The sequence below is a fragment of the Mesocricetus auratus genome, unplaced genomic scaffold (assembly GCF_017639785.1).
Source record: "Mesocricetus auratus isolate SY011 unplaced genomic scaffold, BCM_Maur_2.0 Super-Scaffold_100008, whole genome shotgun sequence".
NCBI classification, from domain to species: domain Eukaryota; kingdom Metazoa; phylum Chordata; class Mammalia; order Rodentia; family Cricetidae; genus Mesocricetus; species Mesocricetus auratus.
In genome coordinates, this window is record NW_024429192.1 from 12,542,897 (window position 1) to 12,569,639 (window position 26,743).

Below are 26,743 nucleotides of genomic sequence, written 5' to 3' on the forward strand. Positions count from 1 at the left end.
TAAAAAACATGTGTTTAAGAAACTTTATTTTCCTGATTCAACTAGAGGTGGGGGTGGGGGGACATCACGTTTTTGTCTAAGCAGATTCTATAGTCCTGAAGGACAAATGTGAGTATTTTGAATACATAATCAAATGGTTGTTTGAATTTAAAGCCCTTCCTATATTTTATGGGACATGTAACGAACTTAGCTTGGAAATCCCATTGCCTACTTGAGTGCATTCTTAACATGATACAATATTCCTGTGAGTTTCAGGAAAATGATGTATCTTTTTGATGCAGGTTTAAGTACATCTTGATGGTGAATAAAGACAATCACTCCATACAGATGCAAGTATTTCTGTAGTAGGATATAGAGTCCTTTGGGAAATTACTCTGCACCATAGTATAGTTACATTCTTGGGTAGATGTATTTCTAGCTCTTTGTGGAACCTCCACACAGACTTCTACAGTGGGTTCACTAGATTGCATTCCCACCAAACAGCTCCCCTTTCCCACATCCACTCCAGCACTTGTGGTTCCCTTTATTTTAATATTAGTCTTTCTTGAATGATGTGTACTAAAATCTCAAAAGTATTATTGTCTTTCACACATGTCTGCAGGTGTTGAATGTTTCTAGGATTGTTTAACCATCCCTGTTTCATCTTTTTTCAATTCTCCATTTAGTTCCAGGTCCTATTATTTGAAATAGGCTGTTATTTTTTTTAGTTTTTTTTATATTCTTGTTTCTAGCTTTCTGTCAGATGTATAATGACAACTCTCACCCCTATGTAAGCTTACTCTCCATACAATCGACAATTTTCTTTAATGTAGAAAAGGTCTTTTGCTTCATGAGCTCCTATTTTTCAGTTGTTTTTATTTCTTATTCTACATGAGTCTTGCTCAGAAAGACCTTCCTATGCTTGTATGTTGAAGTATATTCACTACTTTATCTTCTATCATATCAGTGGTATAAATTCCTATGTTCAAGTTATTGATCCCTTTAGAGTTTTGTGCATGTTAGAGATAAAGATATAGTTTTATTCTTCTCCATGTAACTATCGCTTTAGCCATCAATATTTGTTAAATACATTGACTTTTGTTCAACGTGTATGTGTTTGCTAAAATATCTGGTGGTTATAGAAGCATGAATTTACATTTGGGTTCTAAGTTCTCTTAATCAATATGTCTTTTTTGTTATTCTCTTACCATCTACTTTTTTTGTGTGGTTTTTCGAGACAGGGTTTCTCTGTATTGTTTTGGAGGCTGTCCTGGAACTCACTTTGTAGACCAGGCTGGCCTCGAACTCACAGAGATCTGCCTGCCTCTGCCTCCCAAGTGCTGGGATTAAAGGCGTGTGCCACCAACGCCCGGCACCATCTACTTTTATTACTATGGTTCTGAAATATAAACTGAAACCAGATATAGTGATGCCTGTCATAGTATTTTTCCCTTTGTATTGAAAAAATATAATGAATTCTGATCACAGTTTCCGTTCTCACAGCTCCTCCCAGACCTTTCACCCAACTAAACACTATTTATTTTCCTCTCTTTTTAGAATGCAGCCAAACAGTCAAACAAACAAGCAAACAAACAAACAATGAAAACAGAGCTAGGACTCAAGGAAACTAGTAGAAATGGAGGAATATAAGGCACATTCAAGTTTATGGCATGCACACAGATTCTGATTTTAAGTTTACTGTGGTCATTCTGAAGATGTTAAGGTTCAGTTACTACCTGAAGAATGAAGAAGAATCACCCAGCTGGAGGAGATGGCATCTTTCATAAAACATAATGAGAAAGAAGAGTATAGAACATGAAAGATACTGGAAAGGTGTCCCAAGAGGAAGGTAGTTACATCTGGAGGGAAACAATGAAGGTAAATGATACATAATTACGTAGGTGTTGTATTTTTGGAACCAAACTCCCTCAATTATGTAAAATTTAAATAGTTTAAAAGACAACCCTGGAGAATTAATTATATTTTTGCTATTTAGGAGATACATGTGTTTAAAAAACTCAGAATAAGACATTAGTGTAGCCGAGACATAAATTTAAAGTAATATTGACCTTATATCATAACAAAATATTAGCAAGTAGTATTTTCCAACAAGGATGTTGATAATAGATTCAGTCTAAAATTTGCTTTTTATTGTAAAGAAAATACAAAGTAACACTACACAGATTTTTTTAAAATGCTGCCTATGCCGGGCAGTGGTGGCGCACTCCTTTAATCCCAGCACGTGGGAGGCAGAGGCAGGTGGATCTCTGTGAGTTCAAGGCCGGGCTAGACTGACAGCCTCCAAAACAATACAGAGAAACCCTGTCTCGTAAAACCAAAAAAAATGCTGCCTATTTGATTATTTCACAGAGTAACAAGAGAGTTTCCCAATCTATCATATTCCACAAAGAGATAATGAATGTATTCTTTATTTTCCAATTTTATTTGGGATGCATCAGCCATCAGTATTTATTACTCTTATAAGAATATAGAAAAATTGCTTCAAAATAAGTGGAGTCTCAACTTAAAAACATCTTTAAACCTTTATTGTAGAGTAATCCCATGTAACAAAAAAATGTCTAAATAATACTGTGGGTTTTACATGTTTTTTCTCAGACTTGAGGAATTTATCCAAGGTTTTGTAAATACCAGGCAAGAATGCTTCCAACTGTTCTGTATCTCTAACTAATTCTTATTATTTTAGACACTTATGAAAAGAGAAATTTTCTCTTTCGAGGCTAGCAAACAGCAACTCTGATTTCTTGCCTCAGATATAAAGGAGTGTGAATGTCAATAAGGAAGTAGGCTGAGAGTCTCGCAGTTCACACAGGAGTAAATCGGGAGGTAGTTCATGTGCTGGTCTTAATGAAATTTCTGAAGAACTGTACTTTTCATAGTTTCTATTGCAGGAAAAATATCACAATGGGATTTAATAAAATCAGAAGTTAGTTATAAGATCATCCTGGGGAAATAAAAAAATCTGCCTCATAAAATACACCCTTTGCACTGAAATTTCGAACACATTATAGCTGGAATTGCAGCACAGATGAGAAGAGTTCATAAAGATCATGATTACTTTCTAGCTCTGAAAGTCGTCAGATAGCTTGCTTCTGTTTGCCTGTGCAAACTGACATCAGTTTTAGCATTGATCCCAGTGCAGACAGTGCCTTCAAGACCAGAAGCCCTGCTGTATAGAGTGTTGGGTGTGGTAGTGCGGGCCCAGAGTCAGGAGCTGCAGAGGCCGAAAGGGTCGTTTTCTCCAACAAATTATCTTTTAATATTTGGTTTCCCAGAGCTGAAGTTCTAAAATGATACTATATCAGTTATGCGAGTGAAGAGAACAGCTACTTAGCTCTGAGTAGAGAATATATAAAAAGCATTATGGAGAGATCTTAATATTTTCCAGAATCACATCACATCGTATGTCATATCATATCATATATTAGAGTTAGTGTGGCAATAAAAAGCACTGGTCTGCAGTATTTGTATGCCAGTGGTGATGCGATTATTATTCAAAAGATGCAAGAAGGAGTTTCTGTGGGAGAGTTAATACACCAAAACACTTTTGTTCCCTGTAAGTTTGTAGTTCCCTTTCAATATAAATCAAATATACCATGTAGGTGAAAATCAAATTGTGGAAAGAAAATGTAACAGGCAATAGGCTTAAGAGGGGGCATTGACAGTCTAGAGTGGTGCTTTATAACAGAGAGAGCTGCCTTTCAGGAGGGTGGGCTACTTTTCCTGCTGCTATGGCAGACCCTGGAGCATTTTCAAAGGTGTTCTGATGTCTCTGGACATGGTTGAGTGGTTTGTGCACACCCTTTTCTACCCCCGAGTCATCACTTAAATGATATAGTAAGGCAGACTTGTCTTTCTTGATATAACTGAATTGGCTTTTGCAAAAAGCTATCGCTTATGCTTCAAAATCGTAGATTACTGTAGCCTCACACATTTCTGCTATACTTATCCATGACCTATTCCACACCATAGTCTTGTCTTGATTATAGGTTTTACTCTACATAGATGACTCACTGTGATTGCATATTGGAAGGTTGTTGATTTGTAGTGTAGCCCACTGTTGATGATAATTAATCCTTAGGAAGTACAAGAGTGCTGACAATCCTAGAAATGATGACAAGTAGTAGAATCTATCACTTAAAATATTTTGTGGGGAAAGTCTTTCTTGTAATTTAAATGTTCCCATCAATTTTTTTTAGCAGAAAAAAATCAGAGGGAAATTTTAAATAGAAGAGCATATTATGTTTTATTTTTTCTATTCTCTTTCTCTATTTCCACTAAACTGGGGAGTTGCCTTGTTTTGATGTATGTATGAAAGGCTTTTCATAGAAGTGCTAGCTCTTGCTTTCATATACCATTTGTGTGTGTGTGTGTGTGTGTGTGTGTGTGTGTGCTATGCATGTGCATATACATGTTAGTTAGCATGCATATAGGCACAGCATGAATGTACATGTAAGGCCTGAAATTCATGGTGGGAATCATTCTAGATTGTACTTTCATCTAAGCCCAGAGTCAGGGTCTCTCAATCAAACCCAGGCCTTGATATGACTAAACTAGCCAGCTTGCTCTGAGGTCCCCTGTAACAGCCTACATACACTGTAATTACAGGTAGGCCACTGCACTTTTCCCACTGAGGCATCTCTGTTGATGTGGTGTTTACGTGCTATTGCAATTTGGAGAGAAATTCTTATGATTGCTCTCTTAAATCCTTGTTGCTTAAAATGCTGAACTCCATAAGAACAGTTTAATGGTAACTAAAAAATAATCTTTAACTAAGGAAAAAGATTTCTGTACGCCTCCATCCAGGCATAAATTATTCTCTATTTCCAGTGTTTGTAATAATGTTTTAACTAATATTGATCTAGGTATAATATTATCTTACCTGACTAGTCGCTACCAGAGGGCAGAAATTTGATTTACAGTTCAGTATTTGTTGAATAACCTTCATGCTATGATAGCTGAATTGTCAGGCATGCTAGCATGTGTAACAAAGATTGTCAGAATAAGACACAATATGTATGAATGTTCAGTTTTATAACAAAACTACTTCTTAGTATTTAGCTAATTTCTTTAAGCTTATTAATTATTCTATGGTGGTGGAGGTGGTGACCTCATCTCTCCTTAAACATCTTACCTCCTAACACCATCACAAACAATTTAATTCAAATTGTTTTATTTTGCTTCTCATTCTCTGAAATTCATGTTTGCCATAAAATGTACAACTACAACACAATAATCACAAAAATCTTTTAGTTTATTCTAGAGTCAAACAAAAATGTGAAGTATAGATTCCTTTTTTGGGTTAGGTACGATTGGAGTCAAGTTCATCTTGAGGCAAATTCTTCCCCAGCAATTAGACAGTAAAGTTGAAACAAGTCATTTGTTTTCAAATTATAGTGGAACAGATATTGGATAAATCTGGTATTTAAATTATAAGAAGAAAGGAGTAACTGAAAATGAATAGCACCAACATTCAACCTTGGACATATTGTAGCTCAAATATAATCATCTTTGTTTATAGGATTTATATCTTGAGCACACAGTGGTGGCAACTGGATAGAAAGGCCACAGAGGGTGGGAGGGTACTCCCATAGTAGGGTGGGAGGGCCCACCTAAAGCGTGGTTTAAGGGGTTTCCTATAGGAGAATGGGCATGAGAGGGTACTCCTATTACTGGAGTGGGAGTGGACTCCTACAGATTTTCTAGGTTCAGTGGCTTCCAAAGGATGAAGCCAAGTTTGAAGTTCTCTCAGGACTGACTTAGGCTAAGAGACTGTTATTTCTGGGGTACTTAGTATGACTCAGTTTGAAGCCCCAGTAGAATTTTTTTTCTAATAGAATATTTCTGCCCTACTCTTCACCTTCTTTGAGGTGGTATGCTCTTGATAGTCTGAAAATACTTGCAGTCTGAGTTGAGGAAACCATGTCCAAGTACTTACATTCTACGTATCTGTGTGTTTAACACCATATGCACATCATCAAGTTTTATGATTTGAGTCTTCTGGTCAAGGTGCTCACTGTGCCTAGAAGTGCTACACTAGAATAGGGAATCAGAGTTTCATGGTCTTGGAAGTGAGCCATAGAGAACACTCTGGGTTTGTCACCTTGTGCTTGATTCTTCAATCATAGAACTCTGAGCCTGTGGTGGATAGAGTAAATTCTCTAACCTCTGAAATTCATACATGGTCCTTTGTCCCACAGTCTTCAATGCATATCACTTGATTATTTTCATCCAATGAGTCCCCTTATTAAATATGCAAATGCATATACATTTTAATCTCTTCTCAGGACACGTTTTTCATTTTTATTCTTTGTAGGGCTAGACTGAAAGATTTCCAAATCTTTCTATTATACTTCCATTTTAATTACAAATTTCATTTGCTTCCTGTCTTTACGCTTGCCTCTCACCATAGGCCATTAAACGTAGGTGCACTGCAGCCTGGATGCTTGACTGCCAAGGCTTTTTTTGCCCCTGCTGGATCTCCTAGTTCATCACTCTAAATTCTAGGTTTCATAAAGCCTTATGGCACACATCTTGCATTTTATCAGATTTTATAACAAGAATGACTTTTACTACCGTTTCCAAACCTTCCTGTTCCCACCTGGCATTGCCTCTTGACAGAATTCTCTCTACTGTTTCCATCTCCGCCAATACTGTGACAGCTTCACCCATCACATCACTAAGGAGATTTAGATTTTCGTGGCCCTGACTAAATTTTTCCTTAGTGATTTGTTCATGATGATCTCAGAGTTTTTCAATCTTGTTTTTGAAAAGTCCTATAGGATGTCCCCAGCTGATTTAGCATTTTCCTATATTTGTTAAAGCAATCATTCACTTACTGATACTAACTTCCTATCTTAGTTTACTTCCAGTTGCTTTGTGAAAAATTCAGTCCAGATATTTTAAAACACTTATTTCTCAAACTTATACACAAAATTCTAAAAAAAAATAAGAAAGTAAATCCTATTTCCCATGATTCTGAAAGCAGCATATTTAATGACTTGAGGAATGTGTCTGGATGTATCTCACCTGTTCTATCATAACATGAAAGGATGGATGGGCAAATGGGTGTGGTGGGATCAGGTGAGAATAAAAGAACACAGACGTAAGGGGGAGCTCACTGTTATTAAAATTAAAAGCCACTTTTTTATTTTATTTATTTTTTATTTATTATTATTATTTTTTTTATTTTCCATTTTAAATTTAGATAAGAAACAAGGTTGCTTCACAAGTCAGTTCGAGGTCCCTCTCCCTTTCCCTCCCCTCCTCCCATGCCCTCCCCCCATCCCCCCCCCGTTATCCCCTCATTCCCCCAGGGAGGGTGAGGCCCTCCATGGGGGTGTCCATAGTCTGTCATTTCATATAGGGCAGGGCCTAGACCCTTCCCCAAGAGTTCAGGGTGAGAGTGCACCTCACATTGTTCTATGGGAGTCCAGAGACCGTGTGTATACTTGGGATGGGTACTGATCTGCTGTCCAAGGCTCAATAGATTACCTAGGCCTCCTCACTGACACCCAGATTCAGGGGGTCTTGATCAGTCCCATGCTGGATTCCCAGGCTGATGCCTGGGATTCAAGAGTTAACCTTTGTCTGGTCAGCTGTTTCTGGGGGTTAAACCAGCCCAGTCTTAATCCCTTTGATCATCAGTCCTCCCTCTCTGATACTGGCTTTCTTGAGTTCAGCTCAGTACTTAAGCAGCCACTAAATGAAGTTTCTGTTTCCCAGACTCTCTGGCCATAGGATTGTAGGCTGGCACTCCCCAGATCTATGTCTAAAATCCATATATGAGAGAGTACATGCCATGTTTCTCTTTTTGTGACTGGGTTACCTCACTCAGGATGGTTTCTTCTAGTGTCATCCATTTGCCTGCGAATCTCATGATTCCATTATTTTTTTCTGCTGAATAGTACTCCATTGTGTAGATGTACCACATTTTTTCTATCCACTCTTCGGGTGAGGGACATCTAGGTTGCTTCCAAGTTCTGGCTATTACAAATAAAGCTGCTATGAACATAGTGGAACAGACATCTTTGTTATATGAATGGGCATCTTTTGGATATATGCCTAAGAGTGGAGTTGCTGGGTCTTGTGGTAGGTTTATTCCCATTTTTCTGAGGAATCTCCATACTGCTTTCCAAAGTGGCTGAACCAGTTGGCACTCCCACCAGCAATGGAGGAGTGTCCCCCTTTCACCACATCCTCTCCAGCATAAATTGTCATTGGTGTTTTTGATTTTAGCCATTCTGACAGGAGTGAGATGGTATCTCAGAGTTGCTTTGATTTGCATTTCCCAGATGGCTAAGGATGTTGAGCACTTTCTCAAGTGCCTCTCAGCCATTTTAGACTCCTCTATTGAAAACTCTCTATTTAGTTCTGCAGCCCAATTTTTAATTGGGTCCTTTGCTGTTTTGGAGACTTGCTTCTTGAGTTCTTTGTAAATTTTGGAGATCAACCCTCTGTCAGATGTGGGATTAGTGAATATTTTTTCCCATTCTGTGGGCTGCCTTTTTGTCTTGCTGACTGTTCTTTGCCTTACAGAAGCTTCTCAGTTTCAGTAGGTCCCATTTATTAATTGTTGATCTCACTGTCTGTGCTACTGGTGTTATGTTCAGGAAGCTGTCTCCTGTACCAATTCGTTCAAGGGTACCACCCACTTTCTCTTCTAAGAGGTTCAGTGTGGCTGGATTTATGTTGAGGTCTTTGATCCATTTGGACTTAAGTTTTGTGCATGGTGATAAACATGGATCGATCCACATTCTTCTACATGCCAGTCTCCAATTATGCCAGCACCATTTGTTGAAGATGCTTTCTTTATTCCGTTGTATATTTTTAGCTTCTTTGTCAAATATCAGATGTTCGTACGTGTGTGGGTTAATACCCGGATTTTCAATTCGATTCCATTGGTCTGCCTGTCTATTTTTGTGCCAATACCAAGCTGTTTTCAGGACTATAGCTCTATAATAGAGCTTGAGGTCAGGGATAGTGATGCCTCCGGACGTTGCCTTGTTGAACAGGGTTGTTTTGGCTATCCTGGGTCTTTTGTTTTTCCATACAAAATTGATTATTGTTCTTTCAAGGTCTGTGAAGAATTGTGCTGGGATTTTAATGGGGATAGCATTGAATCTGTAGATTGCTTTTGGCAGGATTGCCGTTTTTACTACATTGATCCTACCTATCCAAGAGCATGGGAGATTTTTCCATTTTCTGAGGGCTTCTTTAATTTCTTTCTTTAAAGATTCAAAGTTCTTACGATACAGGTCTTTCACTTGTTTGGTTAGCGTTACCCCAAGGTATTTTATGTTGTTTGTGGCAATTGTAAAGGGTGATGTTTCTCTGATTTCTCTTTCAGCCCTTTTATCATCTGTATATAGTAGGGCTACTGACTTTCTTGAGTTGATCTTGTAACCTGCCACTTTGCTGAAGGTGTTAATCAGCTGTAAGAGTTCCCTGGTAGAGTTCTTTGGGTCATTGATGTAAACTATCATATCGTCTGCAAACAGTGAAAGTTTGACTTCTTCCTTCCCAATTTGTATCCCCTTGATCCCCCTTTGTTATCGTATGGCAATAGCTAGAACTTCAAGTACCATGTTGAAAAGGTATGGAGAGTGTGGACAGCCTTGTTTTGTTCCTGATTTTAGAGGAATTGCGTTGAGTTTCTGTCCATTTAGTTTGATGTTGGCTGTTGGTTTACTGTATATGGCTTTTATTATGTTTAAGTATGTCCCTGTTATCCCAGATCTCTCCAAGACCTTTATCATGAAGGGGTGTTGGATTTTGTCAAAGGCTTTTTCAGCATCTAGTGAGATGATCATGTGATTTTTGTTTTTCAGCTTGTTTATATGGTGGATTACGTTGATGGATTTTCGTATGTTAAACCCTCCCTGCATCCCTGGGATGAAACCTACTTGATCGTGGTGAATGATTGTTTTGATGTGTTCTTGGATCCGATTTGCCAGTATTTTATTGAGTATTTTTGCATCAATGTTCATGAGGGATATTGGTCTGAAGTTCTCTTTCTTGGTTGTATCTTTGTGTGGCTTGGGGATCAAGGTTATTGAAGCCTCATAGAAAGAGTTTGGCAAAGACCCTTCTGCTTCTATTGTGTGGAACACTTTGAGAAGAATTGGTATAAGCTGTTCTTTGAATTTGTGGTAGAATTATGCACTGAGGCCATCTGGACCTGGACTTTTTTTGGTTGGGAGACTTTTGATGACAGCTTCTATTTCCATAGGGGTTATAGGTCTATTTAAATTGCTTATCTGTTCTTGATTTAGTTTTGGCAAATGATATCTGTCCAGGAAGTCATCCATTTCCTTTAAATTTTCGAATTTTGTGGAGTACAGGTTTTCAAAGTATGACCTAATGATTCTCTGGATTTCCTCAGAGTCTGTGGTTATGTGCCCCTTTTCATTTCTGATTTTGTTAATTTGCGTGTTCACTCTCTGCTGTTTGGTAAGTTTGGACAAAGGTTTGTCTATCTTGTTGATTTTCTCAAAGAACCAACTCTTCGTTGCATTGATTCTTTGTATTGTTTTCCTGGTTTCTAATTTGTTGATTTCAGCCCTCAATTTGATTATTTCCTGGCGTCTACTCCTCCTGGGGGAGTTTGCTTCTTTGTGTTCTAGAGCTTTTAGCTGTGATGTTAATTCTCTGGTATAGCTGTTTTCCTGTTTCTTCATGTGAGCACTTAGTGCTATGAACTTCCCCCCGTAGCACTGCTTTCAAAGTGTCCCATAGGTTTGGGTATGTTGTGTCTTCATTCTCATTGAATTCGAGGAAGTCTTTAATTTCTTTTTTTTATTTCCTCTTTGACCCAGGGATGGTGCAGTTGAGCATTATTCAATTTCCATGAGTTTGTAGGTTTTCTGCAATTTGTGTTGTTGTTGAATTCTAATTTTAAGGCATGGTGGTCTGATAAGATGCATGGAGTTATTCCAATGTTTTTGTAGCTGCTGAGGTTTGATATGTTGCCAAGTATGTGGTCGATTTTTGAGAAGGTTCCATGTGGTGTTGAGAAGAAGGTATATTCTTTTTTATGTGGATGAAATGTTCTATAGATATCTGTTAATCCCAGTTGGGTCATTACTTCTATTAGACCCTTTGCTTCTTTGTTGAGTTTCTGTCTGGTATTCTTGTCTAGTGGTGAGAGTGGTGTGTTGAAATCTCCCACTATAACTGTGTGGGGCTTTAGATGAGATTTAAGTTCTAATAATGTTTCTTTAACGAATGTGGATGCCTTTGTATTGGGGGCATAGATGTTCAGGATAGACACTTCATCTTGGTGGGTTTCACCTGTGATGAGTATGTAATGACCTCCTTCATCTCTTTTGATTGATTTTATTTTAAAGTCTAGTTTGTTAGATATTAGGATTGCTAGCCCTGCTTGTTTCTTGGGTCCATTTGATTGAAAAATTTTTTCCCAACCTTTAACTCTCAAGTAATGTCTGTCTTTGAGGGTGAGGTGTGTTTCTTGTATGCAGCAGAAGGAAGGGTTCTGTCTTCGAATCCATTCTGCTAGTCTGTGTCTTTTTATGGGTGAGTTAAGGCCGTTAATATTGAGGGATATTAATGACCATTGATTGCTCATCCTTCTTCGATTTGCGATGGTTGTTGTTGGTGGAATTATGGGTGGAATTTCACCCCTTTGTTCTTTTGGCTGTTGGTAGAGAGGGATTCTCTAATGCTTATGTTTTTCTGGTTGTAGTTAGCTTCCTTGGTTTGGAGTTTTCCTTCCAAAATTTTCTGTAGGGCTGGGTTAGTGGACACATATTGGTTGAATCTAGTTTTGTCATGGAATATCTTGTTTTCTCCGTCTATAGTGATTGAGAGCTTTGCCGGGTATAGTAGTCTGGGCTGGCATCCATGGTCTCTTAGTGTAGGTAGAATATCTATCCAGGACCTTCTGGCTTTCAGAGTTTCCATGGAGAAATCAGGTGTAATTCTCATAGGTCTGCCTTTATATGTTACTTGACCTTTTTCCTTAGCTGCTCTTAATATTCTTTCTTTATTCTGTATGTTTGGGGTCTTGATTATTATGTGGCGAGGGGATTTTTTGTGGTCCACTCTATTTGGTGTTCTGTAGGCTTCTTGTACCTTCATTGGCCTGTCTTTCTTAAGGTTGGGAAAGTTTTCTTCTATGATTTTGTTGAATATGCCTTCTGCCCCTTTTAAGTGGATTTCTTCTCCTTCTTCTATACCTGTTATTCTTAGGTTTGGTCTTTTCATGGTGTCCCATAATTCCTGGATGTTTTGTGTTAAGGATTTGTTGGATTTAAGGTTTTCTTTGGTTGATAAATCCATTTCTCCTAATGTATCTTCAACACTTGAGATTCTCTCTTCCATCTCTTCTATTCTGTTGGTAATGCTTGTATTCGTAGTGCCTGACTGTTTGTCCAGCTTTTCTATTTTCTGCCTTTCTTCAGATTGTGTTTTTTTTTTAGTGTCTCTATTTGAGTTTTCAACCCTTGCAGCGTTTGCATTGCTTCTTGCAATTTTCTGTTTATCTGTTCGTCCATTTGTTGCCTTTTATGAATTTTTTGGTTTGTTCTTTCTTCCATTTCTTGCATTTTTTGGTTTGCTTTTTGTTCCATTTCTTGGATTTTGTGCTTTGTTTCTTCTTTCATTTCCTGCCTTTTTTGGTTTGTTTCTTCCTCCATTTTTTTCATTTTTTGCTTTGTTTTTTCTACCATTTCTTGCATTTTTTGCTTTGTTTCTTCTTCCATTTCCTGCCTTTTTTGGTATGTTTCTTCTTCTAATTCTTGCATTTTTTTGCTTTGCTTTTTCTTCCATTTCTTGCATTTTTTGCTTCATTTCTTCTTCCATTTCGTGCCTTTTTTGGTTTGTTTTTTCTTCCAATTCTTGCATTTTTTGGTTTGTTTTTTCTTCCATTTCTTGCATTTTTTGGTTTGTTTTTTCTTCCATTTCTTTGAGGGATTTTCCAATATCCTCTTTTAGTGCCTCTATCATTTTCATGAAAGTGCTTTTAAGGTCGTTCTCTTCTGCTTCCTTCGCGTTAGAATATTGGGGTCTTGCTGGTGTGGAGTCTCTAGAATCTGGCGGTGTCATATTTGTTTTTCTGTTGCTGACTGTGTTTTTGTATTGTCTCTTTCCCATCTCTTCTCCTAGTGGGTGCAGAAAGAGCCCCTTCCTGGTCTGGGGACCAGAGTTCCCTTTTGGTGGGTGCTAGTAAGTCCAGTAATCTGGTGGTTCTTCTATACCTTGTCCAAATGCTGGTCTGTGGGTGGAGAAGAAGAACAGGAATCTGGGGTGCTTAGCCTCCTACCTGGTCCCCTGGACCCTATGCTGGGTCCTGTTGTATCTGATCCGGAACAGCTACTCCCCTGGTCTCCCTGGCTCCTGTAGTTTCCTGGTCTCTTTGGTGGGAGAGAAGATCTGGAGTCTGCGGTGCTTGGCTCCCGCCGGGATTGGGAGCTCTGTGCAGTTCCCAGGCGATCTGCAGGCTCTGGAACACAGGCCGGGAAGCCGGCCTGGCCTGTTTACCTGATGCTGCCGCAGGAACAGCTGCTTCCCTGTATTCCCAGCCTCCTCTCGTTTCCTGGACTCGTTGGTGGGAGAGAAGATCTGGAGTATGGGGTGCTTGGTTCCCGCCGGGATTGGGAGCTCTGTGCAGTTCCCAGGCGATCTGCAGGCTCTGGAACACAGGCCGGGAAGCTGGCCTGTTTACCTGATGCTCCCCCCGGGATTGGGAGCTCTGTGCAGTTCCCAGTTGATCTGCAGGCTCTGGTACACAGGCCGGGAAGCTGGCCTGTTTACCTGATGCTCCTGCTGGGATTGGGAGCTCTGTGCAGTTCCCAGGCGATCTGCAGGCTCTGGAACACAGGCCGGGAAGCCGGCCTGTTTACCTGATGATGCCAGAGGGACAGCTACTTCCCTGTACTCCCAGCCTCCTCTAGTTTCCTGGACTCGTTGGTGGGAGAGAAGATCTGGAGTCTGGGGTGCTTGGCTCCCGCTGGGATTGGGAGCTCTGTGCAGTTCCCAGTTGATCTGCAGGCTCTGGAACACAGGCCGGGAAGCTGGCCTGTTTACCTGATGCTCCCACAGGGATTGGGAGCTCTGTGCAGTTCCCAGGCGATCTGCAGGCTCTGGAACACAGGCGGGGAAGCTGGCCTGTTTACCTGATGCTCCCGCCGGGATTGGGAGCTCTGTGCAGTTCCCAGGCGATATGCAGGCTCTGGGACACAGGCCGGGAAGCCGGCCTGTTTACCTGATGATGCCAGAGGGACCTAAAAGCCACTTTTATGGTAGCACTCTCAGTCTACTTAAACAGTGGAGGATTCATGATCTAAACACATAATTATAATTGCAGGGACAAGGGTAGTAGCTGTCTATACTTCTGCTACAATACTTTCTTTATCATGTTCTCCTCAAGTGATGACAGCAATAAAGACTTCTACATACCTTCTTGCAGTACCAAAGCTGAAGTAATGATCAGATATCAGACTTGGTCAAAATTACTTGTTGTCATCTATGGATACCACAAGAGTTTCATTTATTTTCTCCTATGGAATGTCAATGTTTCCTGAAGAGAGACTTGGGTATCTCTGAACCCTTCTACCTCTTCCTCCTAGTGTAGGCCTATAGGTTAAAGCTTTGGCCATTATGAACATTTTTTTCTTTCACTGGAGTTACAGGTTCAATGGTGACACCTATTCCATTGGAAAAGTTGGAGACAGTGCTTTTGTACATATGTATCCACTGTATGACATTTCCAACCCAGGTTTTTTCATACAGTATAATTGAGACCAAATTCAGAGAGGTAAATCAAATAAAGATATTTTTATTATGACATATATTTCAGTTACACTGGGGTCTTTATACATAAGCAAGTCAGGAGGCAGATGCCTGAACAAAGGAAATGTGGCAGTGTTGAAGGGGTTGCCACCCCAAATGGCCTCGTTTACTTCTTCCAAGGAAATAAGGGACTCATGTTTATAGAAGGTATCGTTCCCCAAATGGTCAGTGCCTGAAAGAATTTGTTAGTAACCTTGGTTATTAGGCTAAGGTAGTTCGTTCGCTCCTTCCTTCTTCCTTCCTCCCTTTCTTCCTCCCTTCCTCCCTCCCTCCCTCCCTCCCTCCCTCCCTCCCTCCCTCCCTCCCTTCCTTCCTTCCTCCCTTCCTCCCTCCCTCCCTCCCACCTCCCTTCTTTCCTTCCTTGCTTCTTTTCTTCCTTCCTACCTTCCTTCCTTCCTCCCTCCCTCCCTCCCTCCCTCCCTTCTCTCTTTCTTTCTCTTTGGAACCTGATCTTTCCTTCCACATGTGTGGATAGATATTGGTTGCTATTATATTTCTAACTACAAAGTAGTCTGTGTGTCAGTGCATGTGTACACTTGTATCTCAGGTTCACCATTTATGTTTCTGTTTTACTTTCCCATGATAACACCAAAAGAAATCATCCTTACTATAATCTTCCTTATAAAGTGGTCATTTTTTATCTTCCTTGCTTGGAACCCAATTTCTCAGGATCTACTTTTCCTTCAAAGAGGTATCTCTAGTATTCTACTTCATCTGAATATTCATTTTTGTATGTATGCTAACATTTAATAGTTCATATCTTTTATAGCAAAACAGTGACAGCAAGTTTAGTTTTATAGCTCGCTAGTTATAGCAAATGGTCAATAATATGGAGAGCTTTAAATTATAGGTAGAAAGTCAGAAATATGAAAAATTTCAGGGCTTTTGATTACCCTCTAAGAGAAAGCAGTCTTGTGAACTCATCTCTTAACTCATGAGCTCTTTGCTAACTGCAGGGAGTTTATGCTGTAATTGTTGACCACTTGGCTGGCATCTAGATAGGTGAAATACTGGTTGTCATGGGGAAAAATACCCCCCACACATATTTGCCAGAAGTGCTGTGGTTAGACAGATCAATGCAAAGAATATTATTAAGATGAAAAGAATTAAAGCAAATTTTATAATTTATTTATTGACAGATTCTCTCATGCAGGATCTGGGAGCTCACTAAGTAGATCAGGTTGGTCTCAAACTCCTGATTCTACTGCCTCTGCTTTCCTAGAATTCAGAATATAAATGTGTCCAACCATGCCCAGGTCCCTGACCTCTAACTGTGAAGAAGAGAAAAAAAAAGGAAAACTGGGAGAAAATTGAGCCTCACAAAGTTTAAATGAGAAAAAAATCACTGTGCAGAAAATTCCATAAATAAACAGGCAAAAATAGGTACTATTTATTTTCTATTTTAATATAAACTATATTAAATCCTGATGTGCATTGATGTTCACAATACTCTTTTTTTGAAATATTTATATGTATTTCCCTCTGTTTCCATCAAGGAATTTTAGTTTTTAATGTTTATCTCAACTTTTAAATGTAGATTATGAAAAATGTCCATATTCTTCTGTACAATGACAGTCAGATATCACCAAAGTTCAAAAATATTCTGGAAGCTTCTGTCTTTACAAACTAAAATGGTAGAAAAGAAAAAGTGCTCCATTGATAATTCATAGTCCTCTTTTTTTGTTATTTTTTACCATTTTTCATTTTAATTTTAAATAGCTTGTTTTACATGTCAATCCCAGTTCCCTCTCTCTCCCCTCCGCCCGCACTCCCCTTCCCCCCACCCTCCCACCCTATTTATTAATCCAAGTATTCAGTGGTAGGTTCCTTGCAATTTTATTCAGTTCTTCCCGAAGGGAAGACACTGTTCTAAGTCTAAAAAATAGGATTGTCACTATTAGAAAAATGGATCAACTCAAACAAAAACAAAAAACAAAAAAAAATCAGAGACTTATTATGAAAACTTGAAAATAGAAAAACATATTGTAGGTCTTTTTAGATTGTTAGCTTTCTCTAATTACAGTGAAATATCTAGGAGAATTAGCTAATAAATGGAAAACAACACAAGAACAAAAAAACTGCTAATGACTTTAGAATATTCAGCCTGTTACTTTGGGACTTTTTGAGGTATTAGACACAAATAGTAAGGAAAACATGGTAGCGTCAGCTGTCACTTGATGAGCTAGGGAGGTAGAAAGAGAGGAGGACAATCCCACAATTCCTTTCAATGTATACTTCCAATGATTAAAGAGTACATCATTCAACATCTGAACTGCACAATTCATATATAACATGAAGGTGAAATTCAATGTTTTGCTTAAATACTTGGATATGCTTAAAATTATATAATAAGCCGGGCGTTGGTGGCGCAAGCCTTTAATCCCAGCACTCGGGAGGCAGAGGCAGGTGGATCCCAGCAGGCAGTCATAGACCAGCCTGGACTACCAAGCGAGTTCCAGGACAGCCTCCAAAAGCCACAGAGAAACCCTGTCTCGAAAAAACCAATATATATATATATATATATATATATATATATATATATATATATAATAAGAATCAAATAAGTCTTCAGCTCCAATTCTTTAGTTGGTCTAAGAGTATACAAGTTATTTCTAAATGTTAAATGTTAAATAAATTGGAATTTGGAATGCTGATTGAACTTTATATTAAAAATTCTTATAATGGCCGGGCAGTGGTGGCTCACGCCTTTAATCCCAGCACTCGGGAGGCAGAGGCAGGCAGATCTCTGTGAGTTCGAGGCCGGGCTGGTCTGACAGCTCCTGAAACAATAGAGAGAAACCCTGTCTCATAAAAATAAAAAAAATTGTTATAATGAACAGAGTTTCTTAGTGACTTATGAATCCTTTCATATTATTGGGAAAGTGTAACATATGATATATTTTCTAGGAGAAAAAAGTTGTGATGGTATAACATACCCTCAGTATGATAAATATATGTTGGTTGTCTTTAAAAAATACTCTTGATAGTTTCATATGTTTATATAATGAGCTCTAGTCATCTCCTCATTTAATCTCTCATTTTCCTACCACTCCCACTGTAGTTTTTCTTCTCAACAATTCCTTTGTTACTTTCACGACGTCTTCTTTCTGTGAGTGTGAGTTTTAACATGAATGCCCAAGCATGGAGGTAGGATTTTAGTAGAGCAAGGGCAATGTTTCAATGGCTACACCACTGATGAAAACCATACCTTTTCTCCTATCAACTACTAATTGACCAGAGTCCCTACGGAGAGGTAGAATTTCTTGGGGCCATCCTAAATCCATGATGAAATGTTGACAGGCTAAATCTTATGAAGATTTCGTGAAAACTATTAGAGTTGCAGTAAGCTCATGAGTGTAATGGAATGGATGAGTAATAAATGTTGATACTTAATTAATGAAGAAAATACTTGAAAGAGACCATAGCAAAGTAATTAACTGTGACCTTTAGCTTAGTGGGACTAGCCCAAGAGCTGTAACAATTTATAGTGGCAATTCAGTTTCCAAATTAATTTTTGAAAATGTATGTATGCTTTTGGAAGTAAAAGCAACTATACTCTCTTGTATAATATGTTTTGATGTAATACATTCTTATTCCACATTTTTTATTATGGAATTGGAGTAAAAGATCATCCCCATTGCAGACCTGTTACTTGGTGCCGGAAACAAAGATAGATGGTAAGTACACGGAGGATTTTTTTAAATCCTTAAATGATTGTAGTTTCTCGCTGTAGGGAAATTTCTCCTCCATTCTGTAATGGTTCACTGAAAGAAAAAAGATATATTAGCAAGAAAAAAATTATACTAAGATGCCAAGGATTTCAATTAAAAACAATAAATAACAATAATTATTAAAAGTTCATCTTGATTTTTCTATGTGTTTGGGGGTTGTTGTGTTGTGTATGTGGGTAGTTGTTTGTGGTAGTGGTGGTGGTGGTGGTGATGTTGTGTGTGTGTGTGGTGTGGGGATGCTGGGGTGTATAACACAGATGTCTGGGTGGGTGATGGGTGTTGGAGGAAGCCAGAAGAGGATGGTGATTTAACTTGAGCTAAAGTGACAGTTGGTTTTTGTCCCGCGCTACCGTCTCGCCAGCAAGAACGACGCAGAACACTCGGATCCTTCTGCAGTAAAGCTTTAATGCATCTTGAGAGATAGATGATCAGCTTCTTAGAGGGAGACCCCAAGCTAAGAAACCCAGCCCCTTATATAAGCCTAGGAGCTCCGAGTGAGACGTGTAGAGCCGGGATTGGTGGTTTGCACATCACCCCAGATGACGCCACGGGAGAGGCACAGCTTAAACGGTTAACTCCAACTGACAGCAGATGTCAGCGCCATCTTCTAACGGTTAACTCCAACTGACAGCAGATGTCAGCGCCATCTTCTAACGGCAATAGCGATAGCGAGGGCGGCTCCTCACATCTCCCCCTATTCATTTATTTTTGAAGCAATAGGACACCCACAACTTTGGAGTGGAGATAGAGGTCAAATCCCCATGTGCAAATTCGGAACATGTACAAAGCTCCTCTCCAGGGTCTTATCCCCAGAGAGAGCCCTGACCAGTCCGATGTCGTTTTTCTGGGGGAAGGAGATCATGACATAGAACCTTCATGCAAGATGACTTATCTCCCAGGAGAAAGTCGTTATACCGCAGACCTCTCCTGTGCAGTGCTTAGCCTTGCAACTCCTTGGGCTGCTGAAGCCTACCCACTCTATCCCGTGCAATGAGACTAGCCTCGTGGGGTGCAAGAGCTGGGAGGCCAGCGACCTATTGCTTTAACATGGTTAACCAAATGTCAGGGGAGGCTCTGTGTTCTAAGGCAGCAAGTGCTTGTGCCACCACCACTTTGTCTCTTTTGTTTGGGCTCTGAGCTTACACACCATCCAAAGCATCAACACTATTCCACAGCAGAGAACTAGGCTAAATGATCCTACCCCCACCCATTCCTTAAAATAAGAAAATGCAGATGAAATCCAGGAGGAGAGGCCTTCCATCAGAGAAAGATCCAGATGCGTCGAATTCACTTGCAGGATCGCCATTCTCAACTCACGGAGTGTCTGCTCAAACTCAAAAGTCCAATTCTGTAATAAATGTTGAGACAGAGCTTGTGACAGGTTAGCTGCTCTTGTAAAATTCTCATATTGTACTGAAGTGACACAAAGGCCAGGCAACTTTTGTTCACATCCCAATTGGGCCATCTGCCACAATATATCCAATTGTTCCTGAACCAAATTAATCTGTTGGTTTACCAACATCAGGCCTCCTTGTATCTGAGAATTGGCAGTGGCCTGTTTATCTAGGACCATGGTCACAGTGGCCGATAGTTCATTAATGGTTTGAGTTGTCTGCACAGTGGCAGAAAGTGCAAGGGCCGAGGCGGTAACCGAAGCAGTAACCGCGGCGGTGGCTATCAGGCCCACAATAATAGCAGAGATCCCAAAAATCTCGCTTTTCCCTAAACAAACTCAAATTACTTGGCGTCTCAACAGGAACTGGAACAAATCGAGGCATGCGCATTACCAAAGCAAAAGGGTGCTTAATAGCATCCCAGCATAATGCATAAAAACAATTCTAAGCAGAGCAATTTATTTCTTTCTGATTCTTACCTAAGGTATCATTACTCACAACCCAAATAAAGGGCAGCTGAATAATTAGTTCTCTTAAAAGGGGTATACTTAACATTGGAGGAGGACCAATCAGATGATCCATAGCTCTGTCCCTCACTCAGACTGTTGCCTAATGCCCCTTTCCAATCAAAAGTAATCTGTCCCTTCTCACTATATCCTCCAGCAATCATTGCCATAGGAGAAAGATCAGTACAGCTTCCATTAATTCAAAAGGATTAGCATTAGATCTTTCTGGATCCATATGAATAAAATTATCCTTTAATGAAGAAATCACAGTAAAGCACAAGCTTCCTACCAATGACAAGGTTCTCTCATCCTGAAAACTCTGTATCTGAGGATCTAAAGGCAAAAAGGCAAGCCCCAACTCTCTATTAGTTGTGAAAAATCTAGGGAACACCTGGGCATTCTGCATCACTGGCATCGGTAGGGGAAGGTAGACATGATGGCCCACCGTAACTCTCCCATCATACTAGGAACCATCATCCCGAGTAGGAGAGTCTTCATCACCCACTTGGCCTCCATCCTTCTTATTCTGGAGTTGTGAAGGAGCTCTTCGAGTGAGTCTTTCAGGGATCCACAGGGGGTTTTCTTCCTCCTGTGGAAAAACACACACAGCTCCCCTGGATCTTATAAGAATAGGATCCGGGCCTTTCCAGAGATCAGTCAAGACATCTTTCCATTTTACCATTTCTTTTGGCCTATCAGGCTCTAAACTGTGGCGATCGGCCGCAGTGTGGCCTTGGGCATCAGAGTTCAAGAAATTAAGGGTAAAAAGTGCCATGGATACAGCAACTCTTGGTACCGAGGGTAGAACATCCTCAATACTCCCCTTTTGTTTAATCAGATATGATTTGAGTGTACGATGGGCACGTTCCACAATGCCCTGTCCTTGAGGGTTATAAGGTAGGCCAGTTAGATGGGTAACATCCATTTGCCGACAAAACTGTCGGAATTTTTGAGAGGTATATGCTGGTCCATTGTCTGTTTTTAAAATTCTGGGTTTTCCCCAAGCACTCCAGGCCTCAAGGCAATGTTGAATCACATATGAGGCCTTTTCCCCTGTTAGGGGCGTGGCAAACATTACGCCAGAACAGGTGTCAACAGAAACATGAACATATTGAAGCCTTCCAAAAGAGGGAATATGAGTAACATCCATCTGCCACATCTGCAATGGTCTAATGCCACGTGGGTTTATTCCCATGTGGGGAGTAGGTAAGAATTCGCAGCAATTCTGGCATTGAGTAACAATTTCCCTAGCCTCTTTCCTGGATAGAGCAAAACGACGGCGCAAGGTCTCAGCCGTCACATGAAAGCGCTTATGGAATTCTTTTGCTGCTTGTGCATGGGTAGACAAGGCAGCGGCCACCAGCTTTGTAGCCTTGTCCGCTAAGTCATTCCCTAAGGACATGGGACCTGGGAGTCCAGAATGTGCTCGGACATGGGTAATGAAAACAGGAAATCTCCTATTTAACAAGGCAGCTTGTATCTTCTGAAAGATGTTAGCAACTCTGCTGGAGGATCTTATTATTCCAGCTATCTCAAGGAGATTAACTGCATTAACCACATAAGAGGAATCTGATACAATATTGAGGGGTCCTGGAAAAGCCTCAAGAACCTCCAGTACTATCAGACATTCTACAACTTGAGGTGAAGTTTCATTATATTGTTTAGATATAACCCTATCCTTGACCACATAAGCTCCCATACCAGTTTTTGATCCATCAGTGTACACCACAGTCCCATCTGGGAGTGGGTCTTTAGCTGTCACTTGTGGAAACACTATAGCCTGGTTTAGGGCAAACTGTAAAATTGGATGCTTTGGAAAATGATTATCAATTTGTCCTGAAAAGGAAGTAACTAAAACTGCCCAATCACTAGATGTGGCTGCCAAGGTCTGAACTTGTGCAGCAGTATAAGGCACAATCAAGGAATCAGGATCCCTGCCAAAATGTGTAACAGCTGCTTTTATTCCGCGAAGCGCGAGCTGTGCAACAGCATCAGGGTACCAGTCAATAATCTTAGCAGGGGAAGCATTTGGATGAATCCAAAGTAATGGTCCATGTTGCCACAGGACTGCAGTTGGCAATTGAGCTGTCTTAAAAACACACAGATTAAAAGGTAGTGACTCCTCAATACGTTGTAATTGTGCTTCCTGTAAGGCCTCTTCCACCATCTGTAAGGCTCGGTGGGCAGCAGGGGTAAATTTTCTGGGTGAGGAGATATGAGGCTCACCCTCCAGGAGATCGAAGAGGGGTTTTAGATCAGCAGATGGAATTTTTAAAAAGGGCCTCAACCAATTTATATCTCCCAGAAGTTTCTGAAAATCATTTAATGTTTGTAAGTGGTCTTTGCGAATTTCTATTTTCTGAGGAACTATATTTTTGGGAGTAATCATTGAGCCCAAAAAGAGGCCTGTATCTGCAATTTGAACCTTTTCTGAGGCAATCTCTAATCCCCACTGTTTTAATTCAGCCACCAGCATGGGAAAGCCTTTTGTAAAACATCTAACTCTTTGTGACAAATAAGAATATCGTCCATATAATGGATAACGATTAAAGATGTAAATTGCTTCCTAATTGGCTCCAAAGCCTCCTGCACATACAGCTGACATATTGTTGGGCTATTGGCCATGCCTTGCGGCAGTACCTTCCACTGAAATCTCTTGTCTGGTTCCATATGATTAAGAGAAGGGATAGTGAAGGCAAACCTTGGTCTATCCCGTGGGTAAAGTGGAATAGAGAAGAAACAATCCTTAATATCTATAATAATAAGCTTCCAATCTTGAGGAAGTGCAGAAAGCAAAGGAAGGCCTCTTTGAACAGGGCCAAAAAGATGCATCTGATTGTTAATGGCCCGCAGGTCGTGGAGTAATCTCCACTTCCCAGATTTCTTCTTAATAACAAAAATTGGTGTATTCCATGGGGAGGTAGAAGGCTCTAGATGCCCCAGCCGTTCCTGTTCTTGCACTAATCTTGTGACAGCCTCTAATTTTTCAGAGGATAGAGGCCATTGAGAGACCCATAACGGCTCCTCTGTTTTCCATGGTATGGGTCGTGAAGCCTCAACGGCCCCTAAATAAAACCCAGTCCTTTTCTACCCCGATTTCCGTGTTGCGTAATGGGTTTTATTCTGCCTTGTTCTTGCCTACCCAAGCCTCTACCCTTTGTATACCCCATCTTTGCCATAATGGCTGATGCCTGGGGGGAGTATTCATTAGTTAGGGTCATGCCCATGGCTTGTAACACATCCCGTCCCCATAAATTTACAGGGAGTGGCAACACATAGGGGGTAAAACATCCCTGTTTGCCCTCAGCATTCCGCCAGGTTAAGGCTGAGGCACTGATGGCAGGAGAGGACTGGTATCCAAGACCTTGTAGAGAATGAGATGAAACAACAGTGGGCCAAGACTTCGGCCACCAATGGAGTGAAATAATGCTTTTGTCTGCTCCCGTATCCATTATCCCTTCAAATTCTTTTCCATTAATTAACAATTTTATTGTAGGTCTCTCATTTAGGGGTATAGCCAGATAGGCTGAATCACTTCCAGAAGATCCCATAGCCCTTTTTTGTAAAGTGTAGGTTTCTCCATCCCCGAGGGAGGGCAGCAACACCAGTTGTGCAATTCTATCTCCCTGCTTTATAGAAAATACACCCCGAGGGCTAGAACAGAGAACTTGAATCTCCTCTTTATGATACGGGTCAACAATTCCAGGATATATAATGAGTCCCTGTAAAGTTAAGGAGCCACGGCCCAGAATAAGCCCAATGGTGGCAGGGGGCAAAGGTCCAGGGGAATGGACTGGGACCGGTTGAACATTCATTTGGGGCATGAGTAAGAAGTCGGAGGCGGCACGCAAGTCCATTCCGGGGGTTCCTCGGAAACCTCTACTGCCTCTTGATTGCTTTTCTGAAATTGGTTCCCATATTTCTGAGGGCCCTGGGACCATGGGCCCCGTGACCCGTTTTTTGATTGGGGTACCTTGGGTTCTTCAATAGGGGGCAGAAGCCTCCCTTTTACATCCCGGACTGACCTGCATTCGCTAGCCCTATGATAACCTTTACCACAACGACGGCAAAGCTTCGATTCTCTTGTTCTTTCAGGGGCTTGACAATCTTTCTTAAGGTGCCCCATTCTCCCACAATTAAAACAAGCTTTTCGACTAGATAAATCTCTACGCCTGTGCGTTTGTAAAATGGCGGCAGCTAGTCCTGCATTGGTTAGGGGTCCCCCAGCTCCCTGCACACTCTGAGCCAATCTTGTAAACCTTTGCTTTTGCGAGGGCGATAGCCGCTCGACATTCCTGGGTTGCTTGTTCATAGACAAGTTGCTCAATCAGGGGCATAGCTTGTTCTGAATCACCAAAGATGCGACTGGCGGCCTCTGTCATTCTGGCCACAAAGTCTGAAAATGGCTCTTGGGGTCCTTGGACAATCTTTGTAAGGTGTCCACTGGACTCTCCCCTTTTTGTGAGGGCCTTCCATGCTTTAATAGCGGCGGCCGACACCTGACCATAGACACCCCAGATGTAGTTGGTTTGATTAAGGGCATGTTGACCCTGACCTGTCAGCATTTCAAATGTCCACTGCCTCTGATTCTCATCTTCAGCCGTGGCATTAACTCTAGCTTGTGCCTGGGCTGCATCATACCAGAGAGCCTTCCATTCCATGTATTGTCCCATGTTGGGAAGCACTGCTTTCACTGTCGTCTGCCAGTCAGTGGGAGTCATGGCAAAATTAGCAAGCCTTTCCACCTGTAATGTGGTAAAGTTAGCATTGACCCCATAATTACGAACGGATTCGGCCAATTCTTTGATTTGATTGTAATCTACAGGGGTATGTACTCTTCCGCCTTCCGCATTCTCGAATACTGGAAAAGCTACTTGTATTTTTCTCCGTTCCTCTAAAGGTAAAAAGGAGTCAGTACCAGTATTCAGCCGAAGCTCATACTGCGGAGGCGCTGAGGGGCGTGAGCCCGCTGGATTTATAGGCGGTGGCCTCACATTCATTTTTGTTTTCAGTGGCCGGTGTCTATCAGGGTGATATCTTTCTTCCTCATACCGTGCCACCTCCTCCTCTAGACCACCTTCTTCGCTAGAATACAGAGTGTCAGAATCAGAATTATCTAGCTCCAAGGCTTCTAGCTCTACTGTAGGGTATAGACTAGATTCTGGCTTTTTCTTTTTCTTAGATTTGTTAGGGGGTGAATGATCACTCCCTTCTCTCTCTCCCCTTTCTTAACTTCTCGGGGAGGGCCTTTTTCTTAGACATGTCTTTCCTTTTGCGAGCTCCCATTCTCTCACTCCGTTCAGTTTCTGACATGCTATCCTGAACTTCCTCTAAGGTTCCCTGACTTTCTATTATAGCAGGGTGACAGGCCTCATCCTCCAAGCAGTTTTTAACTAGCTTCCAAATGGCTTTGGTACCTAAGTGGAGATCTCCTTCTGCATGCTTCCTGTCTAATTCTTTACCTAGCTTGTTCCATGAGGCCACAGTGAGGGACCCGGAACAAGCATACCATGGTGCCACTCTATCTACCTCCTTCACAAAATTTTGAAGTGTTCGTGGTGCAATTTTAAGATCTCTTTGTTTTAGCACAGTCTGTAGGGCAGTAACCACTGACTGTGACAACCCCATCGCGCTAGCGGCTTATCTAAAAAACGGCGCTCAACTCCGTTACCAGACTGACAGCACCAGACTGACAGCACCAGACTGACAGCACCAGACTGACAGCACCGTTCTGTCAGCACCAGCCACGATGAAGGAGAAGGACAAACAGGACTAGCACCAAAGCCTCCACTGACCCGTCCCACGGTGATGACAAACTAAGGCCAAAGTCGAGAAAGGGGGTATTCAGGATAAAGCATACCTCTCTGAACTTACGTCCCTGCAGTTCTGAATCTGCCCCGTCTTCTGAGGGGTCTCCCGCGGCGCCGGCGATGTTGAAGAGTTCCCGGGTTTCGGCACCAGATGTCCCGCGCTACCGTCTCGCCAGCAAGAACGACGCAGAACACTCGGATCCTTCTGCAGTAAAGCTTTAATGCATCTTGAGAGATAGATGATCAGCTTCTTAGAGGGAGACCCCAAGCTAAGAAACCCAGCCCCTTATATAAGCCTAGGAGCTCCGAGTGAGACGTGTAGAGCCGGGATTGGTGGTTTGCACATCACCCCAGATGACGCCACGGGAGAGGCACAGCTTAAACGGTTAACTCCAACTGACAGCAGATGTCAGCGCCATCTTCTAACGGCAATAGCGATAGCGAGGGCGGCTCCTCACAGGTTTTGTGTTGCATAATGGAGACACAAGCTCTTA

The 26,743-nt window shown here is 41.1% G+C and overlaps 1 long non-coding RNA gene across 1 annotated transcript; it reads right to left on the reverse strand.

Annotated features, from left to right (window-relative positions):
- Window positions 1-14,778: 14,778 nt before the first annotated feature.
- On the reverse strand, window positions 14,779-26,348 carry LOC121141760. The gene is made up of 3 exons (XR_005878695.1): window positions 26,300-26,348; window positions 18,454-18,572; window positions 14,779-14,980 (listed from the first exon to the last, which is right to left on the reverse strand). It is a non-coding gene; the product is annotated as an uncharacterized LOC121141760 (long non-coding RNA).
- Between the last annotated feature and the right edge of the window lie 395 nt (window positions 26,349-26,743).